Source organism: Ammodytes marinus (assembly GCF_949987685.1).
Source record: "Ammodytes marinus genome assembly, chromosome: 10".
NCBI classification, from domain to species: Eukaryota; Metazoa; Chordata; class Actinopteri; order Uranoscopiformes; family Ammodytidae; genus Ammodytes; species Ammodytes marinus.
Genome location: NC_137214.1, coordinates 31300366 through 31309096, shown reverse-complemented (window position 1 = coordinate 31309096; position 8731 = coordinate 31300366).

Below are 8731 nucleotides of genomic sequence, written 5' to 3'. Positions count from 1 at the left end.
ACGTCCTTAGGGAGCTGAGAGGAACAAAAAAGTGTACAGCCTTTATAATAGATGGTACAAAGTTGCTGAGTAGAAATAAACAAAATATTTGAAAAAAAAAAATCCCTGGCCAAAAATATTTCAGCTAACATAAGCACAGCCAAAGTTATACACAAAAAAGAGCGTAAAAAAAGTGCGAAAGGACAAAAACGTCCCCAAGAGCACCAAAGGGTTAATAGTTATAGTTCTTAATTTCTTTGTCTGGGATTGTTTTAGTATTTGGGGCTGAGTTGAATCATGCTAAAAAGTTTTTTTTTTTTTAATGTCCATGAAGTCATGTCACCAGGTTTGTATTGGGGCAAAACCAATAAGATAAAAACCTGCTGAGCCACACACTCTCGGGAATCTTTTTTTTTCCATAACTTCCTTGAAGTTATGTAACACAAGCAAGCGCACACAAACACACACACACACACACACACACAGGCATACCCAAGACACACCTCTCTCACACACACACCCACACTCTCTCTCTCTCTCTCCCTCCCTCTCACACGGACACACACACCTCTCTCTCACACACACACACACACACACACACACACGCTGACACAAACACATCCTCTCTCTTTCTCTCTCTCTCTCTTACACACACACACACACACACACACACACACACACACACACACACACACACACACACCTCTCTCTCTCACACACACACACACACGCTGACACAAACACATCCTCTCTCTTTCTCTCTCTTACACACACACACACACACACACACACACACACACACACACACACACACACACACACACACACACTCACTCACACTCACACTCACACACACACACACACTGGCTTAGTTTGCTACTTGATAAGTCAAAGGAATGTGGCCACTTTAAGAAAAAAAAAGTGAACAACAATACAACAATAAAGTCTTATTATTACCTGAAAAAACATATTTTGGCTTAAATAACTGGGGTCGAACAGTGGAATAACAGTGGAATGGATATTTATTATACGTTAATACATGCAAAATGTGCATTTTTATTACCTTAAAGGAGTACTTCACCCATACGGAACAGGCGTTCTATCATTATAAAATCACTATTATAATATAATGAATGAGGTTTTTCTTCCCTCTGTCTTCCCTCAGTCTTCCCTTGGCCCAGCTGTCCTGTTAATCCTAGCCTTACTGTGATGTCACAGTAAGGAAAATGTAGGGTTAGACAGTGAGACCATAAAACACTCTTTCTGCCTTTTCTCAGGCTAGGATGAACAAATTGTATTAATTTTTTTAACATTTATACTAAATAGGATCTCAGAATTCAATACACCTTCATATTCCCACTGGTGAAGTGGGTCTTTAACATAGTATTTTTTTATTTATGAATAGTAAAAAGTCAGTAGGGGAGAACAGTGTTATATGTGACACGGGTTGGTTGTCACAATCGTTATATCTCGGAACCAGAAGGCGCTGTCTGTGAAATGTTGGTACGTACATATCCAGAATTGGGATCAGAGGTCACCTACATAGTCTTTGTTGGAGTTAGACTGCTGAATTTGAGGTGAGAGGACTGTTTGTGTTTTTCATGTCAAACTGAAAGTATTTAGCTCCTCAGTATTTTTCTTCTAGGCTTTTACACAATGGGTTTATAACAAAACACTTGTTACCCATAAAAAGTGTGAAGGGTAAACTATAGTTTAGATTGTGGTTAGCAAGCTAATTAGTTGTCAGATGGTTGTTGGCCTTGATGCTAGCAAGAAATTCAAGTTGGGGTTGGTCGTCACATTTTTTGGGGGGTTGGTTGTCACATGTTATCCAACGGCTGCAGCCAGAAAAGGAACCCAATAACGAAATAAATTGTCAAGCTGTATCCTAACTGACACCCCAGAGAAGGAGAGAATAGAGCAGGAAAAGGCAGCTAGCATGCAAAAGAAAAAAGGGCAACAAAATAAAAACAACCCAGTGCATCCCAAACTAGACCAACTGCCAAGGCTCCAGTAAGTTACGTAGGCCTATTTGTCAACTTGACAATACAATTAAACTTTCAAATTTAGTTCTGCTTTCTTGCCTTCTTTTTAAGATTATTCCCATTAAGATAACATTGTGACAAACAACCCCATAGTGTGTGACAACCGACCCCTTGATGGGGTTGGTTGTCACAATGTGTAAGGGTGTCTTTGATGATTAATTTCTTCTTTATTACAATAAGATATAAAAAGTGAGGGGTACACATTTCAAGCCAACAACTTAAGCTTCAAGTTAATGTAGGAATGACTATTGAAATATGTTTAGGTGATGAGCTGTGTGTGTGTGTGTGTGTGTGTGTGTGTGTGTGTGTGTGTGTGTGTGTGTGTGTGTCAGAGGCAGCCTTAACGATCTGGGGGTCCATTTCAAGACCTACTGTTGGTCCCCGCCCATATGACACCGACTCCCGCCCCCACAAAAAGAAAAAAAGATGGTGGAATCCAGTTGGTTGCCAGTTGGTTAATGGCATCGTAATGGTGTAGTTTTGCTCTTTCAGCACCATGGACAGCTTAATACAAGTGATTACTGCCATCTAGTGGTGTAGCAGCGGAATAAAACATTTCTTAATAATGTTTCTCACCTGTTTGTCATGTATGACGTACTGAATCACTTATTTAAAAAGAAAGGGCACAGCTAGACAATTACAATTTTATAAGCATTATTCATTAAAAAAAATTATTCTATTCTTGCCAGTCAGTCGGGCCCCGCTCTGACTGAATATTAGAGTTAGGGTTTACGTATAAATTTTTTTTTAAATGATAACACCCTCCCACTTTGACTTATGTTGATCAACTTCTTCTCAAACATATCTCTAAAGATTGGTCTTTATACAATTCCTAGTTTGGAATGTGGGATGTTTGGTTAGGGAGTTATAGCCCCAAACGTGTTTTCTTTGCTGCAGTGCCACCTAGTGGCATGCATGTGCCCTGCTAGTTGGTTTATCACACAGATTTACGGTTTGGACTGTGGACACACGTCAATAGCCGGGCTTGGGAACCGCCTTGCTCTGCATAATGCATACATACACTAAACAAAAATATAAACGCAACACTTTTGTTTTTGCTCCCACTTTTCATGAGATGGACTTAAAGATCTAAAATTCATTCCAGATACACAATATTACCATTTCTCTCAAACATTGTTCACAAATCTGTCTAAATGTGTGATAGTGAGCACTTCTGCTTTGCTGAGATAATCCATCCCACCTCACAGGTGTGCCACATCAAGATGCTGATCTGATATCATGATTAGTGCGCAGGTGTGCCTTAGACTGTCCACAATAAAAGGCCACCCTGAAATGTGCAGTTTTGTCTCACAGCAAAATGCCACAGATGCCACAAGCATTGAGGGAGCGTGCAATTGGCATGCTGACAGCAGGAATGTCAACCAGATCTGTTGCTCGTGCATTGAATGTTCATTTCTCCACCATAAGCCGTCTCCAAAGGCGTTTCAGAGAATATGGCAGTACATCCAACCGGCCTCACAACCGCAGACCACGTGTAACCACACCAGCCCAGGACCTCCACATCCAGCAGGTTCACCTCCAAGATCGTCTGAGACCAGCCACTGAGACAGCTGCTGAAACAATTGGTTTGCATAACCAAACAATTTCTGCACAAACTGTCAGAAACCGTCTCAGGGAAGCTCAACTGCATGCTCGTCGTCCTCATCGGGGTCTTGACCTGACTCCAGCTCGTCGCCGTAACAGACTTGAGTGGGCAAATGCTCGCATTCGATGGCGTCTGGCACGTTGGAGGTGTTCTCTTCACGGATGAATCTCGGTTTACATTGTTCAGGGCAGATGGCAGACAGCGTGTGTGGCGTTGTGTGGGTGAGCGCTTTGCTGATGTCAATGTTGTGGATCGAGTGGCCCATGGTGGTGGTGGGGTTATGGTATGGGCAGGCATCTGTTATGGACGAAGAACACAGGTGCATTTTATTGATGGCATTTTGAATGCACATAGATACCGTGATGAGATCCTGAGGCCCATTGTTGTGCCATACATCCATGAACATCACCTCACGTTTCAGCAAGATAATGCACGGCCCCATGTTGCAAGGATCTGTACACAATTCTTGGAAGCTGAAAATGTCCCAGTTCTTGCATGGCCAGCATACTCACCGGACATGTCACCCATTGAGCATGTTTGGGATGTGCTTGACCGGCGTATACGACAGCGTGCACCACTTCCCACTAATATCCAGCAACTTCGCACAGCCATTGAAGAGGAGTGGACCAACATTCCACAGGCCACAATTGACAATCTGATAAACTCTATGCGAAGAAGTTGTGTTGCACTGCATGAGGCAAATGGTGGTCACACCAGATACTGACTGGTTCTGAGTCCCCAGACCCCCAATAAAGCAAAAAAATGCACATTTCAGAGTGGCCTTTTATTGTGGACAGTCTAAGGCACACCTGTGCACTAATCATGATGTCAGATCAGCATCTTGATGTGGCACACCTGTGAGGTGGGATGGATTATCTCAGCAAAGCAGAAGTGCTCACTATCACACATTTAGACAGATTTGTGAACAATGTTTGAGAGAAATGGGAATATTGTGTATCTGGAATGAATTTTAGATCTTTAAGTCCATCTCATGAAAAATGGGAGCAAAAACAAAAGTGTTGCGTTTATATTTTTGTTGAGTGTACATACAAAATACAAAAGTAAAACGTGTTTACTCAGGTACAAAACAGACTCAATGGAAAGTGCAATATATATATTTTATTTTTGTTTAATCATCACAAAAATAAAAAAAATCATCAGCATCAAGTGTTGTTGATTTCACACTGTTTATAAGGATTGATTGATTAGTTAACATGGATAATATTTCTTCAAACCGAATGAATTAATTCTGTTTGCAGATTTCAAATTTACCGTTTACATGGACGTCTAATACAATGAATGGATTAAATGTTAAAATACTAAAAGCGATCAATCAATGGACGAGGTCCAGTTAGTGAGCAGGCTCAGAACAACATAGCCAGAAGCTAAACGGCTTTAATAATTTACATGGAACAATTTTTCTTTTGATCGGTTTATGAAAAGGTTTAAATTAACGCTCTGCAACCCAATGATATACCATTCACTTTTTCCTTTTTATTCAGAATCAGGATTTCATATGGAACGGTTAGATTTGGTTTGGTCTTCTTGACAATACGTTTTTAATCTGAGTATAAGTGTCCATGTAAACCCAGCTAGTGATTATGGCTGGTAACATTGATTAGCATTGATTTTCTGTTAATGATTACAATGAAAAAAGTAAAAACGCTGCAGAGTCGTCTTCAGCTCCTCAAAACCCTGAAGACACAAACAGAGAAACATTTATTCATCATAATATGAAGACAATGGCTGCGTTCCAATCCCCACACTCTGTTATACTGCATACTATCTACTATTCAATTTGGTATAAAAAAGATTTAGGATGACACAATTCTTGTGGTCAGATTTAGTATGCTTAAAAATTCCTGGTGGTCTTCCAGTGAGATTTTTAGTGTTGAAATCAGCATGCTATTTGGCTGACTGACCCACAATCCAATGCGCACCATAAGTAACAAGGCACAGTGATATGATGACATAAGTAAGTAAAAGTATGTCCCAATTGTAGCATACTAAATAGATACTTGTTATGGTCAGATGTAGTATGCAGAATAGAAAAAAAGAAGGGGTATGTGATTTTGAAGGTATGTTACAAAAAAAGGAAATACGGAAAATACTCACAGCTGATTGGTCCGACAGCGACAGGAAGCTGATCGGAGGAGGCTGAAGCCCGAGCCTGACGCCTGGAACAGTTCTAAAAACCCAGAAGAAGTTTTTATAGTTAACTTTTTAGGTTTATTCACAAAAGATCATATTTGTCTGTAAACTTTGCCGCACATTTTTGACGACCCACTAACTGCTCTAGGTTTATGAGGACAGGACAGGTGCACTCAAATCAAATCAGCTTTAGTTGTATAGCCCAATATCACAAATAGACATTTGCCTCAGTGGGCTTCACATTCCATACAGTATAACACCCTCTGCCCTTACACCCTTAACTCGACTGAGAAAAAACGCCCAGTTAAAAACCCTTTAACGTGATTTTAAACATTTAAAGAAAAAATTGAGAAATCTCAGGGAGAGTGACAGAGGAGGGGATCCCTCTCCCAGGACGGACATACTGCAATAGATGTCACATGTACAGAAAATAATAGAAAATCACAAAGGAATACAATTATTGACAAAATGTTTCCATCACTCACAGGGTTGCAGGGAGCGCTGCTGCGGTCACACATGCTGATGCTGCAGTGCAGGTAAACGTCCTCATAGGTCCCGTGGTACAGGAACAGCAGAGCAGAGAAACGAGCTCGCAGAGAAGCACCGCTCTCAATCACCTTCACATGACGACGGTCAACGGCACACCTGGAGGGAGGAGACAATCACACAGCAGCTCATACTCTGTTGTTATCTAGCTCCAAGGGTCGTATTTATAATATACATTGAGATTTTTTTATGCCCAAAATGTACACCACACATACATATTGATATAAAAAATATAAATTAATATATTGAAGAAATTGGCGATAAACCGACTTTGACATTGACTTTTTACTTTGGTCGTCACCTGTTCTCGATGAAGAAGTGTTTGCGTGGGTCGCTGGCGTTGGGAGAGTTTGTGAGGTAGCAGGTTTCCAGCAGCAGCCCGAAGCCGTCGTATTCGGTGATGTTCACGGATACGCCGACGTGCAGAGCGGAGCCAAGCGGCAGGCGGACGGGGCCGGCCGGGAACGCCTCGCTGAAGTCTGACCTTGTGTACAGAGTCATGGACACTTTGGTGGGATCGCCTGAACGCACCTCACGCACTCCTCTGGCCCTGCAAAGAGACAACAAGCAAAAACTGTTATGAATTTATTTCAATTGACTTTTAGAGGCAACGATAATCGATGGAGAATGGAGAATGATCCACCGGAAAGAAACAAATGTGAAGCTCAGAGATCAAGCTGGACATCCCAATGTTTCACCAAATAGGATGTTCCTGAAATAGGCGATTAAGTTCAGGCATCACAGCTGGATGGTCAGGGTAAGGGAAGGGGGCAGTTAGAGGTTAGAATAGGAGTGAGACTGACACACACACACATAAACATACTACCCTGACATATTATCCTATTGAGTCTAGGCAAATTGAGCCCTGGGGCTATTGATACGCTCCCGATCAAGTAAATCATTGTGACGCAGTGAAGGTGGTGAACTCACGGCGGCTGGAATCCGATGGCGGCATCCAGGCTGGTGATGTCATCCAGTGGGAAGACGCAGGAGAACGGGAAACTCCCCGGGACAGAGAGCGATGCCTCAGACAGACCAGAGGGGTACACGAACACAATGTTGGAGTATGTGACGTGGGTCCCGTTGCTCTGGAAACGACAATGAGTGGACACAATGGTTTGAGATTTGTTAAAGATCTCCTATTATACTACTTTTCTGGTCTTAGTTTCTCATTAATGACTCCTGTAGAGCAACCTGACACAAATCACTGCACAAAAAACCATGTCGATTTTCGGGAAGCTCTTCCTCTCATCTCAGCGATTTCAGCATTCATTGTCCACACTAGGCTTTGTGCTTCTCCGCCCCCTCTCCCCCCTCCTGCAAACCCCACTCCGTTGTGATTGGTTACCTTCCGGAACACTTTCAGCGGCACGCGGGCAGATTTGAGCAGGCAGTTGGGCGCATGGCCAGAGCGTGCCAGAGCACGTTGCAGCATTACCATACATGGAAAAATCCGGATTCTCTACGTAATAAATCCCAGAAATTTGAACAAGTGAATTGCGAACGGCTGCCCTAGTATTTATTTGATATACTTTAGTATGGTTAAACATGACTATAAATCATTAGGTGGGGGCATGGTCCGGAGCTTGCCTGAGCATCACGTTACCATACATGGAAAAATCCGGAATCGTGACGACACGATGGCAGGAAATTTGAACCGATTTGAACAAGTGATTTCTCGACCGGCTGCCCTAGTGTTTAGTGCTCTGCACAGCCACCCCAGACGGTCAGCAGGGAATACGTCTAAATGCATGTACGTAATTATTTGATAAGCTAGTATGGTTAAACATGTCTATAAATCATTTTAACAACGTTTATATGTCATAAAAGTCAAAAAGTATCATAGGTCCTCTTTAAGGCTGATGTAGGTTTTTAGCAGGGCTACCTCGAATACCATTTCACAGAAAGTGGGAAAGCTTTCTGGGGGGAGGGGGGGCATGGTCTTTTGAGGCCAAGATCATTACTAAACTTCAATTTGAACCAAAATATTCACTATTTTTAAAAAAACTAAACAAACATTTTATTTATTGTTACTTGTGTCCTGAAAACCTAAAAAATATTATGACCCTCATAACCATTGTGTGAAATGTCAACCAAACAAGCGTTCTATCACTATGTAAGCCCAGCAGCCCAATTCATTGGCAATGACATCAGGAACCATCAAGACTGGTTTGATGGCAAAGTAGACACCATCCACAATTTGCTTGAGGACAATTCAATGTACAACAAAGAGAGTGTGTGAATCCATCCATCATGTAGCCCCCTTCCCCCAGTTAGTCTCTCTCAAAATACATGTGTTTACGTAGGAATGAGCGCATACACACTAATTGATAGGAGTAAAGGGGGCACAGACATTTGTGTGGGCGGGCCTGGATGTGATAAAGGGATTTGACCCTTTTTTTAA